This window comes from Numenius arquata, chromosome 2 (genome assembly GCF_964106895.1).
Source record: "Numenius arquata chromosome 2, bNumArq3.hap1.1, whole genome shotgun sequence".
Lineage (NCBI taxonomy): Eukaryota > Metazoa > Chordata > Aves > Charadriiformes > Scolopacidae > Numenius > Numenius arquata.
The window spans coordinates 45,068,307-45,089,510 of record NC_133577.1 but is presented as its reverse complement, the minus strand read 5'-3'; positions in this window follow the sequence as shown (position 1 = coordinate 45,089,510).

Sequence of the window (21,204 nt, the reverse complement as noted above, 5' to 3'; positions counted from 1 at the left end):
CCCTCAGGTAATTATCTTTTGTAAATAGCAATAAGCCGTACCTTTTTTTCTTCTTTATTGTACAAGCATGGCACAAATCTGTAAGACTCTTGAAGTGTTGCATAGGTCAGCCTATTCTTTGTGCTCAGTGAAAGAGCAGCACTTCAATGTTACTCATTTTTATTGTAGTCAAAGTGGTTCTATGTACTTGACATACATCAATGATTATGATCCTTTCCCAAGAAGCTGCACGGACAATGTACAAAGTAGAGAAGGCAAGCAATATGGAAATACATAACAACTTGTATTGTTTTGCTTTTTTTTTATAAACAGGATGGTAATTAGAAGAGTGTGTACAATAAATACCTTGGGTTGAGCCACCCTTAAATGTCCTTCCATTATATTTAGAAAGAAAGAAAAAAAAAATGCAGGTCTGCAGGGAAGCTGAGGGACTTGGATGTGGAAAAAATCTGGCATGTCATTATGTCAAGTTTTCTAGTATTACCTAGAACTTTTTTCCAGCTCAGGGGAAGAAACTTTCCAACTGGATAAATAATAACCTCGAAAAGGCAGTAGACAAAACATCATACAAAGTATAAGATATGAGAAGAGATCAGCAAAATAACCCCTGGCTTTCGAGTCTAAAAGTGTAATGACAATATAAGCATTGTCAAAAGTCAGTCAAGCTCAGTTACACCTTGGAAATGCTTAAAATATATATACTGAAAAGTACAAATGCCAAGACCTGAATATGCTCAAATCAGAGGGCTTGACTGCAAGATTTGGCATCTGGGATAAAAAGCATAGTAGCAAGTATTGGAATATGTCTTTTTTCTGTGTGGCACCAAGCATTCAAAAAATGGCTAATTTACCTGTATTTAAGAAGGCAGCAATAGATTTGGAGGAGTTTTTAGTCTCACTCCTTCTAGTGTAATCTTTACACCTAATTTTTAGGGAAAGAATAATTCCTTAAAAAATAGAGGCAAATGTAAAGAAATTGAAACGCATCTTCTCAAAAGGTAGCTTATGTTCACCTGTTATTTGCCTTTGATTTCAAGATAAAGGAAATACTGAAGATATAATCCCTCTGAACTTCAGTAGAGCATCCAGAAGTCTGACAGATTAGAAACAATAATAAATTCAGGAACACTGGTATTAGAAGGGGAAATTGTAAAACGGGTGAAGAGTAGAGACTATAAGATTTTTTCATCACTGTCTATAAATGTGTATTTGGTACACGAGGGAGGGAAAGGTGGAGTACTGTTTTACCCAAAGATAGCATGGAAACTTAGCAGATAATTCTTAGCTCTTTAAAGAAATCTGGATTGGGAAGGGTCTTTTGGTCAAAAAAGTGAAAAATGTCCATTCTTCAGAGATGGAGCTTTATCACTTGTTGACAGGGATTATATGATGTCACTAAGTGCAAAAATAGGGAATGGGCTTGATATTTCGGAAGGTCCTTTCATATTCTGTGCTCCTTCCCCCCACAGACCTCCACAATCTCTGCCGGAGTTAGTGCTCTTCAAGGAAGTTGGGAAGGAATGTTTTTTCCATTAATTTGTTTGTGATGCAACATATTGTTATGGTTTGGAAAAGCATAGAAGAAAGTCCCCTTTCCCAGAATGGCACATTTGGGTCTTGCCCTCCTAAAATTCTCCTCATTCTTTTCCAGTCTTCCAAGCACTACTCGTGGGAAATGACAGTAGGTCTCATCTCTTGACTTCTGCCAAGGGTTGCACGAGGCATTGTCTGACATTACAAACTCATCACAATTCTGGATACGTGCAATTATTTCTCTCTTTAGGAAAAGATACAGACCTTGTGGGGTGAAAACAAAAACCAACCCGGGGCAATGAATAGTGGGGTGGAGTCCTTGAGAAGCAAGAGGCCTCACGTATGCATGCGCTGGAAATAATTAGTTTATTACAAGCTGATGAGCTAATTCAGGCTGTGACCGCCTTGTTTCTTTCTGGAGTGGGCTGCCGTTTCTTCTCTGGACCACCAGATGCCAGACTTTTACTGCAAAACTCCAGCCCTTTGCCTACACAATGGAAAGAGATGTTTATACTCTTACCTTTCCATGAATCCCTTCAGTTTTGCTTTCCGTGAAACGCTTGTAAGCCCTCTTAGCAGAACGCTTTGTACTCATTTCTAAGCATGCACTGTAACTCTTTATGATCATTTGTAAACTAATTGCAGGTGTTTACTGAGAAATAGCCTCTTTGTAAACTACTGGCTTCTGTGACAAGACGGTGACTTGAATCTCGTACCTCAAAATCATAATGAAAACCGGGCAGTTAGAAAAAGCAGAGCTGAAATGCACAAAAGGAATATGATAACACTTGGTAGACAGCAAGTCTACAGCAAGACAGAAACAGCAAAATGTCTAAATTCAATAGCTCAAAATCAATTGCATTTGACAACTTAACTGTCAGGTAAACAAACAGCAAAATATTTATAGCCTCTCTTATCTGCAGAAATGTTCTTAAGACAAATGCTTAGCCTCATGTTTTTTCAGTAGTTCAAGATGTAACTATTTCACAGTTTTCCTTTCTAATATACACATATTTTATATAAATTTAACAGTTTACAAATGTACCTACTTACGTTTGATTAATTCTGAAATTCAATTATGGCAAAATTATGCAGTTATATTGTTCCTATTAGAATTATTAACATGTTCATTCCTATTGCAGAATGTATTATTTTAACAAACCACGCACTGCTTTATAAAATTTAGAAATATTGAATTAATTTGTAATGAATTAATTGTTTAGTGCAGAATGAAAATATTGAACTATGAATCATCCACATTGGGCCACAGAGAAAGTGCATTGTGCCATAAACAAGAAGAAACATACACAAGCACAAAAACAAATAAAAGAAGTACAATTTTGGGAAAAATAAAGCAATGGAAATGCAGCAGTTTAGGCAAACAAGCACATTATTTTATTACAAGCAACTGCAATATTTTTTTTTCAAAGTTGCTTTGCATTATTTTTGGGGAATATCAAATTGTGAAGTGTAGTACTATTGTAGAATTATTTTTTTATGCCCTCATCCCAGTGTATATAACACAACTCTTGATCAGTGTGATATCAATTGTTAAAGCTTTCAAAAATAAATCTTCCAGATTAAAAACATACCAATGTATATGAAATAAATTTAGATTTTCCTGTGCATTCTCTCCCTATATAAAGGCAAAGAGTATGCAAATCTCATAAGACATTAATAAAAAATTCTGACAGTTAAAGTAAAGGCTTTCATTAATAATTAAAATACAAATGGTGACAGAACACAATGCTTTATCATGAAATGGTGTTGGTCTACAATTACAATAACACAGGTTCTCAATTTTTGCATTATTTTTTGGAAATTAAATAGAAAAAGACAATGCAATATTGTTTGGGTACTGGCAAAGAGAGAGCAAAGTGATATGAAATATTTACCATAAAGGCTTCTCTGAAAGTATATGCATTATTGACATAGTCAAATTAAAAATATTTCCATTTTCACAGCTCAACTATCATTAAAACTTTGAATTCAATTTCTCTCTTAGTGTAAAAATATTAAATACAAGAAAATACAATATATACCAGCGTAGTCCAGAGGCTTTTTTTTTCATCATCTCTCAGTGTAGAATCAGGATTTATTTGAACTTGACTGAATCACCCATGGATAGCAGAAATCACTATTTGTTCTTGATTCAAGAAGAGTCTTTTTCTTGACATGAAAATGTCAAAAAGTTTCATAATGATAGTTTATGATGTCATTATAATTCCTCTCCATTCTTTAAAAACAGAGCATTAAGTCATTCCATTACACTGCCTTACTCTCAATCTTTCCCTTTTGCTAAAAAATTGACATATTTATCATTGATTTTCCAGCAGATGTTGTACTGGATGCCCTTTTTAAAAAAGTACCTTAGTTAATCTGACCTCTCTTAATGATTACTCACATATTCTTTAGTAAGTGAATAAAACTTTTCTTTCACAGATAGTAGGTACTTAATCCTCATTATTGAGAATATGCTGAAACCTTGAATACTTGTCAAAGATTCATTTTATAATCCTGACGTTGGTTTGCCATCAGTGATTTACACAGGGGCTGCGCTTGCAATAATTGATTCATTCCATACTTAAGGTCTACTGCTGTCATTAAAATGACAGTACAACACTTGATGTTGCAATTTAGATTTACTTTAAAAAAGGCTTACTTCTCTCCTGGAAATAAATGGTATTGAAACAGAAGAAATAATTTTGTGTGTCAAAATAAAATGACAATAATTTAATTTTTATTCTCAAAGTATTAAACTGGAAACATATTTAAAACACGAGCTGGCTCTACTGAGGTTTGATGGAAGTTTAACCTGCAATTGCATGAACAATGCGTTCGTACCTTTTTGTTACTCTGTTTTGGTTCAAAGATCATTTTTCAAATCACTTTAAAAATCTGCCTTTGAAACTAAGTTTTAAGCTACAGCTCCTATAGTAATTTTGCATCTCAGATGCAGTGCCCATTGATGCTAAGATTTTATAATACAGCAGATTGTAGTTTGGGACTGTTGGTGACAATGCTACATGTAAAAGGATATGTACATTTACAGTTACTCCAGGTAAAACTATACAGGCTGCATTCTCCCAGCATGTATTGCCTTTTCTAAAAAACAGACTCCAATGAAAAGTGTTTAACCGGTTCCTTACACTGACAGTGTGACATGCAGCTTTCATTTTCTTGAGTGTGTTTGACGAGGGGATTAACTAAGTGCTAAGGTACAGTGGATCCCTCTAAAGGACACAGCAGTGTTTTCCCCATAGATCCTAGTTTTGTGAAGCTGCTGAGGAAAGAGTTCCTTGTGAATGCACTAATTATTGACCAGCAAACTACAGTTTGAAGTTAAAATTTCTAGTTAATAGAAAAAAAAATAAAAGGTTATAAGTGAAAAAAAAAAAACCAAACCTATTCTACAGCTCTTCCAGTAATATTGTGTCATGTTAATTTTAATGAAGCTTCATTAAAGTTCTCAGATAAGTAAGAAAGATAATTGTTGTTCATTAACATTGTGGTTCTACCCACAGTTGAAAAACATGCTGTAAAACGTTAGTAAGAAGAAAGATTGAAGTATGACTGAGATGGAAGGAGACAGTGTGAAAGAATTAATTAAGCCACAAAAACTGCATCATTGATAGTTTAGTAAACTATCGGGAGACAAGAAAAAATTAAGTTACAGTGAAATAGTATCCTTTCCAACCTTGATGTGCCTCAGTAGTAGACCACATGCAAAAGCAGGAGGTCACTTAGGACTGAATTCTGAGCATAACAGCAGCTCACTCTCCTCCCACCGAGGTCTCTCTGTCTTCTGCACTTATTCAAGGACAGAGCAGGGTCTTCATCATTTAGGGCATCTTTTGCAGTGCGGTTAAAGAGAATAATTTGGCCCTGATTGAAAGATCATTCTTCATTTGGGAGAGCTAAATTTAGCTCTGAATGTGCCATAACGCAGTTTTCAGCTGTGATAAAATTTGCCTTGTTTCCACTACTGTCAAATCAGGCATATAAAAAAAATAAAATCCAACTGTCTCAGTGTTTTCACAAAGATTATCTTGAGTTTGGGCCTGCCATTGTTCTAATAGTCAATATACTAATAGTATTGATATAATAGGAAGAATTCGATGGATTATTTTGTTGTTTAGAAGACATGCTGATTTTTGCCTATTTACACAACCTGAATTCTACAATACAGTATCCTTTTTACCTTAATGACTGGAGTGCTGTACATCTATATGGAAAGCACATTTAAATAAAACTGATTTTTTTGCTTTACCTGACTAGGTAATTCAGCAGATTTCTTATTAAAGTTAAATACAGAAGCGTGGTTGAATTGCTGTTGGATAAAAATAGTTGGGATAAATTTTAGGCGCAATTGCATCTCTGAACAAATTTGCTGTGTGCACTTATGCTCAGTCATGTAAGCGCGCAGCCTCCAGAAGCAGGTCTTGCATCTGAAGTTTCAGCGAGGAGGAAAATATCCCTGGTAAAGTTATAATTGCTCATGGAGAGGAGCCTATAACATAAATAATCACAATTGTTAGACGTGCAGGGACAGTGCTTAATTACTGCAACGCATTATCGTTCTTCACCTAAAATCCATAATATCAGATGTTTCTTCTGTAAAAGTAATCTCTAACTAAACCACCTGGTTTTGGTGTATTTACAAATTTTTGGTGATTTACCTAAATATTTTTCTTTAAGTGTATTCATTTGTTTCTAAAACAGAGAGAAAAAGTTGCAAGTAGCACATCTCATTAGTGGCAGAACTAAAAGACCCTACATAACGGGGCAAATCAATTTATTGAAGGAACTGGTAATCAAGAAAAATAAGTGTTTTGACAGTATGTTCCACAAGTCATTGAATTTCATTTAAGGAATCTTCTAAAGAAATCTGCTAATTTGGAACAAATGCTGTCTCAGGCAGGTCTCTTCTTAATTCAGTGAAAATTCTAAACTGTTTATTTTTCCTGAAATTTAAGCATTCTATTGGTGAAAATTAAAATTATTTTGTGCTAATATAGATTTATAGCAAATGCTCCTAAAGTATGCAATAGGATAGATTTAAAAAAAAAAAAAGAGAGGCAGCCATAAATTAACTGATTACAATTACTCTTTGCATTTTTGCAATTAAATCCACAACTAGAAAATGTAGCTGTCGTTTCATTCTCTAGGAGATGCTTAGTTAACTTGCAGTTAAAAATAACAGTAATCCACTGCTTTCTCACTGAAACCCTTTGCTTTCTTGACCTCAGAAATGTCAGTAGGAAATCCACACTGGAGTGTTGCATGCAGTGTTAGAAGCATACTCTACCAACTATCTTTATAAAAAAATACAGATATACATGTTGCGGGGAAGTTTTGGTTTGGTTTGTTTGTTTACTAGCAGCTGAAACAGTCCTTTGCTGTGTGTAACAGCTGAGGTGTGCGTTTTGTTTAAAAGCATCAATTCTCTTTTAAAAATGTATTATTTTGTGCCTGGAATACACTCAAAACTGTGTGTGGTGTGTGTGTGCGCGCGCGCACACGCAGGGGGCTACGTGGTACTTGTCCGTGTTTCTGTAACTATTGTTTGGAGAAGACGGACGGTTCCTCTTGCCCCACAGGGTGTTTTGATGAGTGAAACATCTTCCGAAAAGAATGGGAGGTGGCAAGAGGAGAGGGACTCTTTGCTACTGGCAAATGGTCTCCACATCCTAAAAGTTAGAAGATTATCGCTGTAGGAACAAAGATGCTATGCAGTGAGATGAGATACGGGATATGCTGTACTGGTCATAAATCACGAAGCAGCTGAACAAATCTGCACATAAGGAAAATGGCACTCTAGTTTTCTGTTGAAAATCCAGACAACGTTCTCACCTTGCATTTCACTGTGCTGGTGCTGCTCTGCAAAGGAGAAGAAAACTGATTAGCAAATTGTTAATCCAATAATTGTAACAAATAATTAGCTTTGTAATAATTAGACAGAGAAGCATATAGAATAAGAATTACATCAAATCTGAACTCCCTCTCCTCCCTCCTCCCTCCCCATCATGTTCATGACTATTTGTTTAAAATATCTTTTATATGAGGTGCCAGTGTTTTCTTCTTTTCATATTAAAATATTAGAAATAAATAAATTGTAAGCCTAATGATTGTGAACTGAACATTTGATAAGAATAGCAAGGCCCAGACGTTTTCTTTGACCTTCCTTTCTTCTCATTATCCCTTCCTCAGGACTTTCACTCCTTGTTGTGACCCTTTAGTAATTTCTCTTTTATTATAAATTGTTAATATAAAAATGCTGTGGCTCATGAAGCTTCAGGTATGAAAATGCTATTCATGTCAGAAATAAAATCAGATTGACATGCTAGAAGAAAATGCTCTTAAAACTGGTGAATATTCAGCTTTGGATAGGATTCCCTGCTGGTTAGACCATCTCGCCTTAATATATTTCTTAAGTGTTTGTCAGCTAGAGCATCTGCTCTTGCAGTTTTAAGGTTTAGTACAAATGTTGCTTAAAAAATCACTTTACATTTCAAATATTACGTGGACATTTGCACTTATATTGAAACCACATAACATGACTCAGAACTAAGAAGAGTGCTAAATGTTTAAAGTAGAAATAAACTAAATATGGCTTGTTTGACCAAGGGGGACGGCATTACGTGGCATGGAAGCTGTCTTACAAGCCCCTGGCTGCATGAGCTACAGTGGCAATACCTTGGGTACCTGGAGAGATGCCCATAGCATAAAATCAAAAGGACCATATTGCCTCAATTGGAGCCTGGTTCTCGCATTTGGGGCTCAGAGGGCTGAGAGCTCTTGTTCTGTAAATGCTGTTTCAGCTGTTTTTTGTGACCCCCTCTCCTGACGAGACCAGGCAAACTTGTCACAGGTGCAGATCCTGCTCCAGGGGGTTGTGCCTGGGGGAGAGCCACTTGCAGGTCCCTACCCTTGTCACCTCTAAAAGAAGCCACTTCGGAGTCTCCCCTCATTTGCATGGGGAGATTTAATTTCCATCCCTTAAATATGACGAATTACTGAGATTTCCTTCAGTTAACGCTTTTAACAGCTCCCAATAAACTTCATTAATCAGGCCAGCTCTAGGCCCAACGTGCAGCCTGGAAGCAGCTAATTTGCCTGATGAGCCCACGACTTTAGTGAATAAACAGGTGGATAAGCTGAGGGTTTTATGGCCTTAATTACACTCTAATCAGTTCAGCACTTGGCGGGCAAAAGGGAAGAGGGGAAAAAGGAGGTGGCAGCAGCAAGAGCAGCAGCAAGAGCATCAGCAGCTGCCACTTCTCAGCCCTTCCCTTCCCGCATCAGTTCTGCTCTCGGCTTCACCCTCTCTCCTGCTTTCCTTTTCCAGTGTTTGCCTCTCCCCTCCTTCCTCCTCTGTTGTCTTTCTCCTTTTTCTCCTCTCTTTCCACCCTCCTGCTCCTTTCTCACTAAAATCAACATCTGATGGCGAGGCTGTTTTGTTCTTTCTCTCCTGCTACTTGGCTGCCTCCCCTTTCCCTCTTTTTTTTTTTAATTATTTTTCCCTCTCCATACCTCGTTCTCTCTCTCACCTCTCCCCTGCCTCTGGGCTCTGCCTCCCCCCGCCACCCCCATCCCTCTCTCCCCTGCTACATATTCTCCCTGTCACAGTTAGGCCGCCTGACAAATCACTTCAAGGGCAGCCTAACTTTGAAGGACAAGACAAAGCTTTAGCATATGGTCCAATCCCCAGATGTTTGTCTCTCTCTCTTGCTCTCTCTCCCTCCCCTCTAAGAAGGGCTACTTAGGAAGCCCAGCTTTTTTTTTTTTTTTGTCTTTTTCTTTTTTTTTTTTTTTTTAATGCTCTCCTCCCTCCCCACCAAGTTTTGGTGGGGGTCTCTAACTAGCAGCCAGGGCTGTTTTTCCCTTTACAGCCTCCCCGCGGAGGAAGAGGCGTTGGGAGGGAAAAGGGGGAGCACTGCTGCTTTTTTGAAACTTAATGATGTTTTTCACAGCGTGGGTAGGGTCGGTGGCGGGCTTTGGGAGGCAGAGGGTGCTCCCGGCTCTCACAGCCGGATCTGCCGCAGAGCGTCACCCCAGCTCCCCGCTCCTGTGAGGATTGCACCGGCGGGAGCCGGGGTAAGGCTGGCCGGCGGGATGCTGCCGCAGTCCCTTAAGCAGCCCACGGGGAGGGAGGAGCCCTCCCGCCCCCCCCACCTGCGGTGCCCGCAGCGAGCGGGGAAGGGGGAATCTCCTGCTTCCCCGCTGGCGGCATCGCACGCCCGGACGGCGGCGAGCGGAGGAGCGGCGGCGGCGAGGGGCCGGGCGGGCGGGCGGGAGGGAGGGAGGGATGCGGCGGCGGGGGGGGGTGGCTGCGAGGGGCAGCCACGACGGAGCCCCCAGCCCCGGGGCAGGAGCGGCGGGGGGCGGCGCGGCTCCGGCTGGTCCCTCCGAGGCGGTCCCAGCCAAAGGCGGCTTACCCTGGGGGGCTGCGGGGGTCTGCCCTGCCCCAGGTCTTGTATTTATTTTCACGATTCGGCTCAAAATACCCAGCTGTAAGAGCCCTGACTGTAAGAGCGGAACTCTTTTGGTAGCGAAGGTCTGGCATTTACCTGTCGGGATTTTGGTTAAAAGTTTTGTCCTTCAGTAACAGTAGCCCCCTGCACCGTGGCCCAGCCAGCATCAAACCCAAAAATGTCTGCATCCACAGCACTGAATGTACTTGGCGGGGGTGGGGGGGAAGAAAAAGCTTTTTAAAAGGAAACTGTGGCTCGTGCCTGGCAGTGGGAAAGCCCAGCTTAAAAAAAAAAAAAAAAAAAAAAAAAAAAAAAAAAAAAGGCATCACTCCTGCTTGCAAATGAACGCTGAAGGATGTAACTGGCTGCTAAAGCTGGCCACAGAAGTTCTTAGAAGCAAATGTATTTTTCCTTTCCAAAAACTTACCATGAGAAGGATTTGTTTGAGCATTTTATCTCAGCTGTCAGAGGCATATTAAAGGAATAAAAGATTGTATTCTCCAGTACCCCCTTCTTAATATAGTTTTTTTATCCTGTACATGTAACAATATTGAGACAAAAAAAATGAACTGTCACAAAAGGAAAATGGATTTCATATTTGTCTATTTTCAGAGGGATTAAAACGTTCCTATTATTTTGGAGGCTGACATGATTTTCACTTGAAATTTGCATGAGTGTCTTTATGATGTCTCCTATTTATTTTGTTTTTAACTGTGTTAATTAACACTTTTTCACAGCTTTATAATAGATATCTGTAGTGTATGATTCAATTCCATTTTTAAAAAAACTTGGTTTACATGACTAGCATATATTATTAACTGTTACATATTTTTTATAAAATAAAACACAATGCATTCTTTGCAGATTAATTCAGAAAGCATTTATTTTAGACAAGACAACATTTCTTGCTTAAATGAATTTTTAAAGCAGATAATTCATTTAGTCATCTTTTAACTGTAGTTACTTAGAGCATTTTTGACCAAAAATAATTATGAGGAATTGACTCTTAAAATTATCAGTCTAAAGGATACCTTTGGAGAAAGTTATACAATGACCTGTCTTTTCATTTTCAGTGTTTTATGGCTCTAAGAATCTGGAGTGTAGTTGGTGCTAGATTTTTTTTGTCTGCTGTTATGATAAAGTGAAATCTTGACACTTATTCTACGGTATAAAGGAGAAGAAATGGATGGCAAAAACTTGCTGTTTTTGCTTACTCTACCCAGCTTAAATTACCTGCCCCTTAATATAATTACCTCGTGTATAGTTATGTTGCCTTGATGGAATTTGGGATCGTACTATCCTGCAGTTCATTTCCAAGTCTGCGTATTGCATTACTGTCCGATAATCAAAGCGAATTAAGATATTTTTTAAAACGCGAGAGAATTTCCCCAGCACCACACACACACCCCCCCCGCCCCAAGTTCTGCAAATTCTCAAAGTGGCCCTGGAGAAATACAAATGCACAAAGCGAGAGGCGAAGCCGGGCCTGTGTTCAGCACTCCATCATTCCTTGTCACAGGTGCAGCCACTATGCATTATCCTGCCGTGATTGATAGAGTGGGTTTGTGCAGACTGGGGGAGCTGCGCACGGCTCAGATGGGGCCCTGTCCTTCTGGCTCCACTTCATACTACCTGTAGGGAAAAGGAAAGCTATGATGGGATTGGCAGTTCAGTGGTGGTCAGAAATTTTGCTTCTTTGCCCATGATGTAAAGGTCATATTCCCTAAAAGTTAAATGTTGCTTCTAGCTTTACATGGAAAAGGTCCAGGAAGCAAAGGAAAGAAGGACAGACCCTGCTTATGAGAGTAATATCGCAATAATACAGCAGTTCTCAGGTTATCAAGTTTGTTTCTTTGTTTTAATTGAGGACGTCTTCAGTGAGCAATGTACTCAAAGAATTTCCCTTATCTTTTGACTCATTTATTCATCAGAAGGAGCTGACAGAAGACCCACAATTTTGGCGCAACACTGCCCTTTTAAGATAAATTTGGTGTCAGTGTTACTGGTCAGAAAAATAGAATAAAATATACATAAAGTAGATTGTTATATGTAAAACCAAAACATAATAAAATTCTATTCCCAGTATATAACAAGCAACCAGAAAGTTTGCCTAAAGGAGCTATTATTGCTGTAGGATATAATGTAATGATTTATGCAGTTAGAATCTTTGACACACTTTTGTTCAGCTGGGGAGAAGAATTTAGGTTTCTTTGCCTATGATCATTCAAGATCTTGACTAATTAATGTAAGATCAAAGATGACAACTATCTTACCAGTGTTATGTAAAAATTAAATATCCTCCAGTTCCTTCATTTCTTCCTGAAATGGCCAAAGGCAAAATAATTTGCATAAAAGGTCTCCAGTTTTAAAATGTAAAATTTCTTTCATTGGGACTTTTACGTGATCCCCAAAGATTTCTACAGATGTTTACAAACTTAATCAAAATGAGCATATAAATATTATTGCAAGTGATTCTAGGGTAAAACAGAGCTTTGCTTTTTTTTTAAAGTATTAACAAATTACAATAATGTGGTATGACATTTAAAAAATGTGGTTTTTGAGTTCACATCTACAATTACAGTAATTATTTGCTAGAAGGGGTCACTCTCAGATACTAATTGATGAATCCTAATTTATCATCCTGTAAACTCTCCCCCTCCCCCATCTCATTTCTGTGGGCAAAACTGCCTTGAAATAGGAAAGCAAGGAGTCTGTGTATTTTACATCAATAAAAGAAATTATGATAATTACTTTCTACTACAAATTGTTTTAACAATAATCTCAGTATATTTTTCTGTGTGGTGGTTGGTTTTTTTTTTCATGCTGATAACAAACAAGCAGGTTAAATGAATCAGCACTCATTTTAGACTATCCTGTGCTACAGTTTGTGCATTTAAATAATTTGCGGGGAGTTTTATAGACCGTACCAAACCAGCAAGTATGTACCCACTTTCATGCCCTTTTGGAAATTTTGGAAAGATCACTTTTCTTCCATGAATATTTTAGGTAAGAAAGGAATATTTCTTTATGTTATATCTCAGGTCTTTTCAATGGAGAAGAAAAGTATCAATCTACTTATCCATATATCAATGTATATATTTGTGTACAGACACTGATTTATGTATAACGTGCTTGTAAAATTGAGTTTCACTATTTATTCTTTTAAATTTGAAGTGAAGATAGCAAGATCATTCAAAACTTCATTTCTTTCCCCACCTCTCACCTATCTTGCAGCATTTTAGAATATATCCCCTTTAAAAATTTATCTCAGATTTAAACCCTGTCTTTGCAAGTGTGTTATACCTAAACACGTAAAAATGTGAAGCAGCTACTTAAAAAATACTTACCACTGTAGGATAATTAACATCACCCTGGAGTAGTACATCATAGCTAATTCAGTGAGCCCTGCCTTACAGCTGCCACCAAGCAACAAGAAGTAGTTATAAAATGCTCACGTATCAGGATATTCCTTTAACACCTCATTTGTTACCGTAACATGAAAAATGTCCCCTTCCATTTATTATGATATCACTGCATTAAGGGTCTTAGTCACAAAGAAATGATTTGTATAGGCACACGTATAAAGGTGCAGTTTTCTTGTAAAACAGAGAGAATTTGTCTAATGAATTATCTCTGATGCAAATTAAATGGATGTTTATTGAAAGGATGGCTGAAGTTGAAGAAATAGAGTTGTATGCATAGGTAAAAGATAGCTTTGCTTAAAAGGATAGCTAGAGGGTCGTTTGTGTTTTTCTCTGTGCTTAATGCTTATTTTCTGTGAACAAACACCGGCAAAAAGCAGTTATAAACATAGATGAGAAACACAGAAAAACAGACACCCAGGCACACACATGAGTGCAGGTTGACAGTTCATTGCCTTTATAAACATATGATAGACCCAGAGGCAAATCCAAAGCTGCCAACAAAACTACTAAATGAGTCTGCCAAAGAGCCAGATGCTGCAGCTGGAAAAGCATTTTCATTGTCTTAGCAGCTGCATACCGTGTTTGCTATCCTGAAAGGAGAGGAAGGAACTGGGAGTATGGTTATCAATTAAACGGTACCCAGTTATGCTTCTATGTATGTACGTTTGTTGGGTGCATATGTGTGAAATTATGACAACAGCTATGTTTACTAGGGAGAGAAATATATTCTTTTTTATTTTCTAGTGACTTCTTAAAGGCCAATAACAGAATTGTTTGGGGGGGTTAATATTTTAAAAATACTTAAGACATCTAGTTCTGATGTTCTGTTTTTTTAACAGTTGTTGGCTGAGAGAGGAATGACACTCACCTGGGTGCTTTTGGGGATCTCCACAAAGATACATCCTTCTGTCCCATGTCCCCCTAAACCCTACCCTATGCATATGTGATTTTGATTTGGGAAAATGAATCCGAGAAGTCCAAGAGTCTTTAAAACACAATTTAATGACTATCAGGCTCAGAACGGGTGTTCTATTCAGAGCCCCAGAAATCTCAGAAAGTAAGACTCTAACCTTCACTTGTGCAGGGCACTTCATGAGAGCTGGGATGACATGGCAAAGAGAGCATGTGGCTTCACAGGGATGCAAGACCCAGCTTACCAACTGCTTGAGTCAAATAACAAAAGGAAGCTGACAAAATCTGTCTCTGCAATGTAGTTTTACCCAGAACTAAAGGGAGAAAAACGAGCAGGAACAGGGATGACCATCTCTGCTCTTCTGGTGAAGCAGCCTGTGGTCTGCACTGCCATGGTGCTCAGTCTAGCTCAAGTACTGGCTGTGCACCCGCTCCTACCAGGAGGTGATATATTTACAGTGACTTGCAAAGACAGATGTGTGCAATTTATAGAACTGCACACAATTATATTTATAGTCTTTTAGGAAACATGGTAGCTGAAATGGTGTTTCCATTCTTTTTCTAAGAAGCTGCACAGATTTGTCCGCTGAACTAATGAAGAGGCTTTTATATAAAATTAGAGATTGGAAAGGTATGTGTTAAAGCCTCCTTGGCTAGATAATTACTTTTTTATCATTATAATGACCTGTCGTACTACTAAAGGTTTTTTTCTTCCAAAAAAGTTCATCAGTCCTGTAAAGGAAGGGACTATAAGAGAAAATCAATTGAAATCATTATTTCACAGGCCAGATATAATTTTAAATCTTACTCTTTAAGTGGCTGTATATCATTACATACTATTTATATTATAAAAGTTATTAAAAATTATTAAAAATCTCAACCAACGAACTAATACTAAGTGTAGATCTTGGTTGGCCGATAGTGCAGACCGTGCCTACGTGTATATATATCCATATGCAACTGCTTTTGGAGGGAGTAGAATTGTGCATATATTTATGATATTAAAAAATATTGAATCTGAAATAATGTGGCATACATCAGCTTTCAAATTTGTCTTGAGAAACAGAAAGGAAGCAAACTGTCTGCAAAAGAATAGTTGTTCATTTTTCTGCTCTCAGTTTTTACTGGGAAATGATAATGTTCAATATACAGCATAAGGAGGAGAAAAAGTTTTCTCATTAAAATAATGGTGCACAGAGAATGTAAGTTCCACCATCTTTAGGGACAGAAAATTTCTAATGGAATATCCATGACCAGTTAAGAGATTTTCAGTGAGAAAAAACTGTTTTCATCCTTTTGCAAGACAATCCTTTCTGTTTTTCCTTCTAGATTTAGTGGCTATTTCATTTTGTTGCTCCTAAGTCAGACGTGGGTCAGAACAGCGGATGCAAAGAAGTGACGGAATTGCAGACAGAGCTGGGATAAAACTGAAAGAAAATAGAGAAGTCGATGTCCTACAGAGGAAGTTGCAAGGTAGATAAAGAACTTTTGTTCGGCATTTGGTGGAATAGTTGTGTCTCCCAGTAGGCTGAGCAGGCTGGCTGATACATCCAGAGGGGACGGGTGTCAGGCTGGTGCAGGTGTCAGTGGTTGCCAGTGAGTGATTGCACCATCAGCCTCCTACCGTGATCCATCATGCGGGCCCAGCCGGTGAAGAATCACAGCCTCAGCAAGGTGCTGAGCCCAGCAACATATCATTAAACAAGGTTACCACCGGCAGATTTGTTCCCATGATCAATCTGGTCAATAACTGTTCCACCTCGCTGTACATTTTCCCCCCTTAAAACATAAACAAGTGTTATGAAAGTGGTGGCAAAACAATGTAAAGCTTTAAGAAGACTTCATTTCTTGAATGGCAAGCTGCAGGTTTCTTGTAAATCCCTTATAAATCATGAAACATAACCCTTTCTACAGAAACTAATCCTCTGAGCTAATTCATATTTTATGATTTGAAGTTGTTTATTTCTGACTCATTTTCTGGATGGATTTTTTTTCCTTTCTAATTTTTCACCCCAAACATGGATTTCTAATATGTATTAGGATGTGGTGTGCTGTGTAATACCTGTGTCAGTGTAGAATCATCCACAAGCAATCTCCCAGAAGACAGAAATAAAACACTTACTTCTGTTATTGCTTTGTTTTCATTCTAGTCTCTTGTATTAACCCTCTGTCAGATTTGAACAGACCTTCTCCCACCCAGGCTCACCCAGCATCCTTGTGCTGTGTACACACACCCCCGAGTACGAAGATCCCTGTGTTTGTATTCACCTGAAAGCAGAAACTTCCTCTGTATGCTCACAGGGCTGTTCACCTTTTCTGCTGTGATGGTGGGTCACAAACTCCTGGGCAGTAACTGGAGGATCCTGGAGTCCCCCAGCAGGTAGCAGCTCAACAAGAGACTTATTAATACAGTCTTTGTGCCACACTCAAATGGTGGTGACATGAGAAGTGAGGGCCAAACCAGAGAGTTTTATAAACTCATAGGCAGACATGAATAAGCTGAATTTCTCCACAGCAGGCTACTGAGCTTTGGGAAACAAGTAAAGGAGGCTATGGGAAAAAACAGAGCCGTCATTCCTCCGTCCTCTCTTTTACTAACACAGAAAAAATGTACTGATGACAAATACAGATATGGGAAGGGGCTGAGAAAGGAGTATGCGTCTATGGTAAAGAGCAGAGCAGGCTGTGAGCCGGTGTCCTGTCTCTTTGGTAGCCGCGCCAGTGACCGCATAACAAGTAATCCTCCTCCTAACCGCAGCTTGCAGAGCTGTGCGCACCCCTGTTTCAGAACTGGCTGTTATATCTTAGTGTGATAGAAGGCAGATCCCAGGTGTCATCAGTAAAGCTTGCTGTGCTCAGAAAGAAATGTAAACCAAGTCCCTGTCCCATAAAAATACAGAAAGTAGTAGTTGTCATGCTAATATTTAGTAGAGTCAGAGTTAGACTGTTTGTACGAGGATCATTTTTCCTTTTGGTTGTTGCCAGATGTATAGAAAAGCTCAGCTGAAATGCTATCTCTGGAAGAAATTTGCAGGTCTCTGCAGAAGAGAAAAAAAATCTCATAGTTTTAACCTCAAATATGATTTTTAAAGCAGTTTAGTTAAGTGGGTACAGAAGCCTGGATGAACACTTACTTATGTTGACTGGCCTGTTTTCTTTTTACCATCTTCTAATCTAAAGGAATAAGAAGCCAAAACAAACTTCTGCTGAAATAAAAATAATTCTGAGATGGCTGTTCTGGTGGTCTGACTAAATAAGTTTTAAAGTCTTCCCATGTAGACAGGCTGACCATGTCTGTGAATGAATGGCTGTTGTTAAACCTGTTTGACCTTCCCATCAACAAGGGTGAGACTGAGGGCTCAGGGAAAATGTGACACATGGTGCTCTCCTCTCCTTTGTACTTCAGGTCAAAAATTGCCTTGGGGACAATGTCAGCACCTACAGCCAGACCCGTAGTTCCTGCAGCCTCCAAGAAGTTAACGCTCTGTTGCTACTTCAGTAGCTCCTCAGCATTACCAGTACCTTAGTTACAAAGCTGGTGCTTTCCCAGGTACCAAAAATTTATGCTCCTTTACAGGCCCCCAGACATCTCAGTCTTCCTGTATAACTGTAGCTCAGAGACTGCATTGTATTGTTATGCTTGTGACAACAAAATCTTCCTATGGGCAAAAAGGATATGTAAAGCCAAGTTTTTATTGTTAGCATAATTAAAATTTTAGCAGTCTGATGAAAGTATTGTTATTACTATATTAGTCCAGATTAATTTCTAGAGAAGAAGAAAAAGAGAAAGAAAGAAAAGAAAGAAAGAAAAGGAAGGAAGGAAGGAAGGAAGGAAGGAAGGAAGGAAGGAAGGAAGGAAGGAAGGAAGGAAGGTGGGTGGAAACAGAGGGAGAGAGAGAAGGAAGGAGGAAAGAGAGAGAGCAAGGGAGGAAGGGAATCCTACTATACAGAAAAATTCGCCATAATACAGTTAAATTGTTGTGAATATTTCCTAGTTTCTACCCGATTTCCTGGTGCTATGTTCACCCTTCCATTGTTCCTTTGGGTCCCAAGGCCAATGGCTTTATCCTGGTGTGTGCGGGAGTGTGGCAAGTCACCAACAACACAAGCCCTTCCTAGGGAGGAACAGGGTATTAGTTGATGGTTTCTTCTTCCTCACTCAAGGATCTACTTGAGGCCATGTTCAAATGTTTGCTAAAATGCTTTTACACCTTGAGCCAAAACTCTACATTACATATGGCTTTACTATATATGGTACCTTTTATGTTTGTTAGATACTATTTCTTTCTCTTTGGTACCCCTGAAACATGTTCAGCACAGCTCTAGGTCTATATTTCTGTCACTGACAGTTGGTGACAGAGCAGTTGTTCATGGCCTTGGGGTCTCCAGTGCCAGACTTGTGCCACATCTCTTATCGTCCCATGTCTTCATCGTCTTCACAACATCTTTTGACCCCCACTCCTCAAGGCCTCTCTCCTGGCACACCAGAACTGTGTTTCTCTGCACTTCTTCATTGTGTTAGAGTCTGAAGTATCTCATCCTGCGCAGAAAAAATTAGTTAGTGTTAACTAAATAAAACCTATGGTTGTATTATCCAAAGATAAGCCATAGTCAATTGGTCATACGGCTAAATCAAGAACAAACAAAGACCCAGGCAGGTCAAAAAAATTGCAGACAGTGTAAGCCTGAGAAGCCTCAGTCCTGAGGTCTTGCATGGTTGCTACAAAGCCCATGGCTGGTACTAATGATGGCAACACTGTATTACAAGGCTGGCATCTTCTTGCCTTCCTGCAGGACCTGATGGAGTGTATCCAAGCTCTGAAGATACTAGTCATTGGTCATTTGGGAACAGCTCTGTGCAAAAGAGAACAGAAGTCATGGAATAAAGTCTTGGTCCTGGGAAATCAGTGGAGATCACCACAGATCACAGGGAGATCAGGATTTTGAGCCTGGCTCCCTTTAAGGACACTATGGTATTTAGACTTTATCCTGGATGTTACTTAATTTACTAATCCCTACCCAAAATCTTAGATAATTGCCAGTCATACTGTAATAATTTTAGATGATTGAAAATATGGATATGTCTCCAAATCTAGGCTGGCAGAACAGATACTATCTGTCTTCTAGGCTAGCTCTTATCTGGATGTCCCATTAAAGTATCCATGAATCTTCTTCTGTGTTTCTGGTCAAGTAAAATCAGAATTAGAACTTCTCCCATGTCTCCTGATGCTTTCTTTGGTCCTGAAGTTCATGAAAGTGACAAGCAGTTTGGGAACATTATGGGAATGTTTATGTTAGTTTGGTTTTGAGGAGGTTTGGGACATTTCTTTTTGGAGTTCACTTCCCTAACATCAAAAGACATTTCACTGTATTCAATATTTTACAATAGGTTAGGTTACCTTTTAAAACTTTAGTTACTTTAGGTTACAGTTTAAAAGTGGATCATTTACTGCCTGCACTCATGCATTTGAGAGGAGCTTTTATATTATCATATTATGGAAATAAATTCACAGTGATAGAGGACTAATCAGTTGTGGGGGTTTTTTCCATGTTTGTTTGCTTGCTTTTTCATTTGCTTGCTTATTTGTTTAACCTACAGTGAATTCAGCTGTGGTAATCATTCCTGGTAAAGCCAGTATCAAGACCTCATCCACACAATCTGCCAATAATGGACTTCTGGCCAGTATTGATATATGCACTAGAGAATTGATTGCCTGCCTGGGTAGATAAGAACATGTATTGTTCTTCAGTGGGTGTAGTGCATTACTCTTTCCTGGCTAATGTGATCTCAGAATCCTTCTCAATAACACAATTCCACCAATCAAACCAGATGACAAAATATAAATTTTATGGAGTTGTAGTCCTCAATTCATAATCCTTTGTAAACGACAAATATGGATGAGTGAAGTTTCCCATAATGAAAAAAGCATAAAATTTCACAGTCAGCCAAGGTTCTCTTCTTGATGCATTTCTTATGTTCATTCTTTTAGTTTTTCTACAGATTCAATTTCCTTTTTCTGACAGTAATCCTGTGATTGTAGATCTAATTTTTCTGTTAGTTAGTAAAGAGTAAGTCCCAGAACTACTGAAGCTATTTAATGTAGTTAACACCTGGATGAGTTATGGCTTCAATACTGCATTGGTTGTAGCTTCCCAATAGTCACGGGTGGTTCTTATGGTACAGGAATATCAAAGATTGAAAGAAAGCCTGTAAATAAATAGCCAATAATCTTGTAAAGGTATTTAAAGAATAAATTACGTTTACCCACATTTTGTTACCAGCATTTTTTCTTTGTTAGTAATTAGAAGCTGAAGAACATCATAATTTTTTGTTAAAAATGTTTTTCTCATCATAGTTTTATGTATATTGCTCCACTATAAAGTTATTTCTAACTACTTTCGTAAGATTGGTGTCTATTTGCACCCAGATTCCAAAATGTCAATATACCTTTAACCTCACAAAAACAGGGAACTTCTTTATGCCATCCACTAGAACATTATTCAAGGTCAACCTAAAACTTTGTTTTCATATACTCAAAACAGTATTACTGCAATCCTAAATGCCATAAAAATCCCTAAATCCCTATACCGTATGCAGCCCAAATGCCCTACGCCTTAGTCGTATGCAGCCCACAAATCAGAAATTCTGTAAAAATAGCCCAACTACATCTTAGATAAAATTTATTCTCCGTGGAAATTTTGTATGAAAATCAATCAAGGAATTTTTCAGATTCAACTGGCATCTGCTGCTCGCTATAAATTTAACCCTCACAGAATGTAATATAGTCTGCATGGTATCACATCCTATATGTACAATTGTTTACTTGAAACCTTAGTAATAGACAGTAATAACAGGAGGA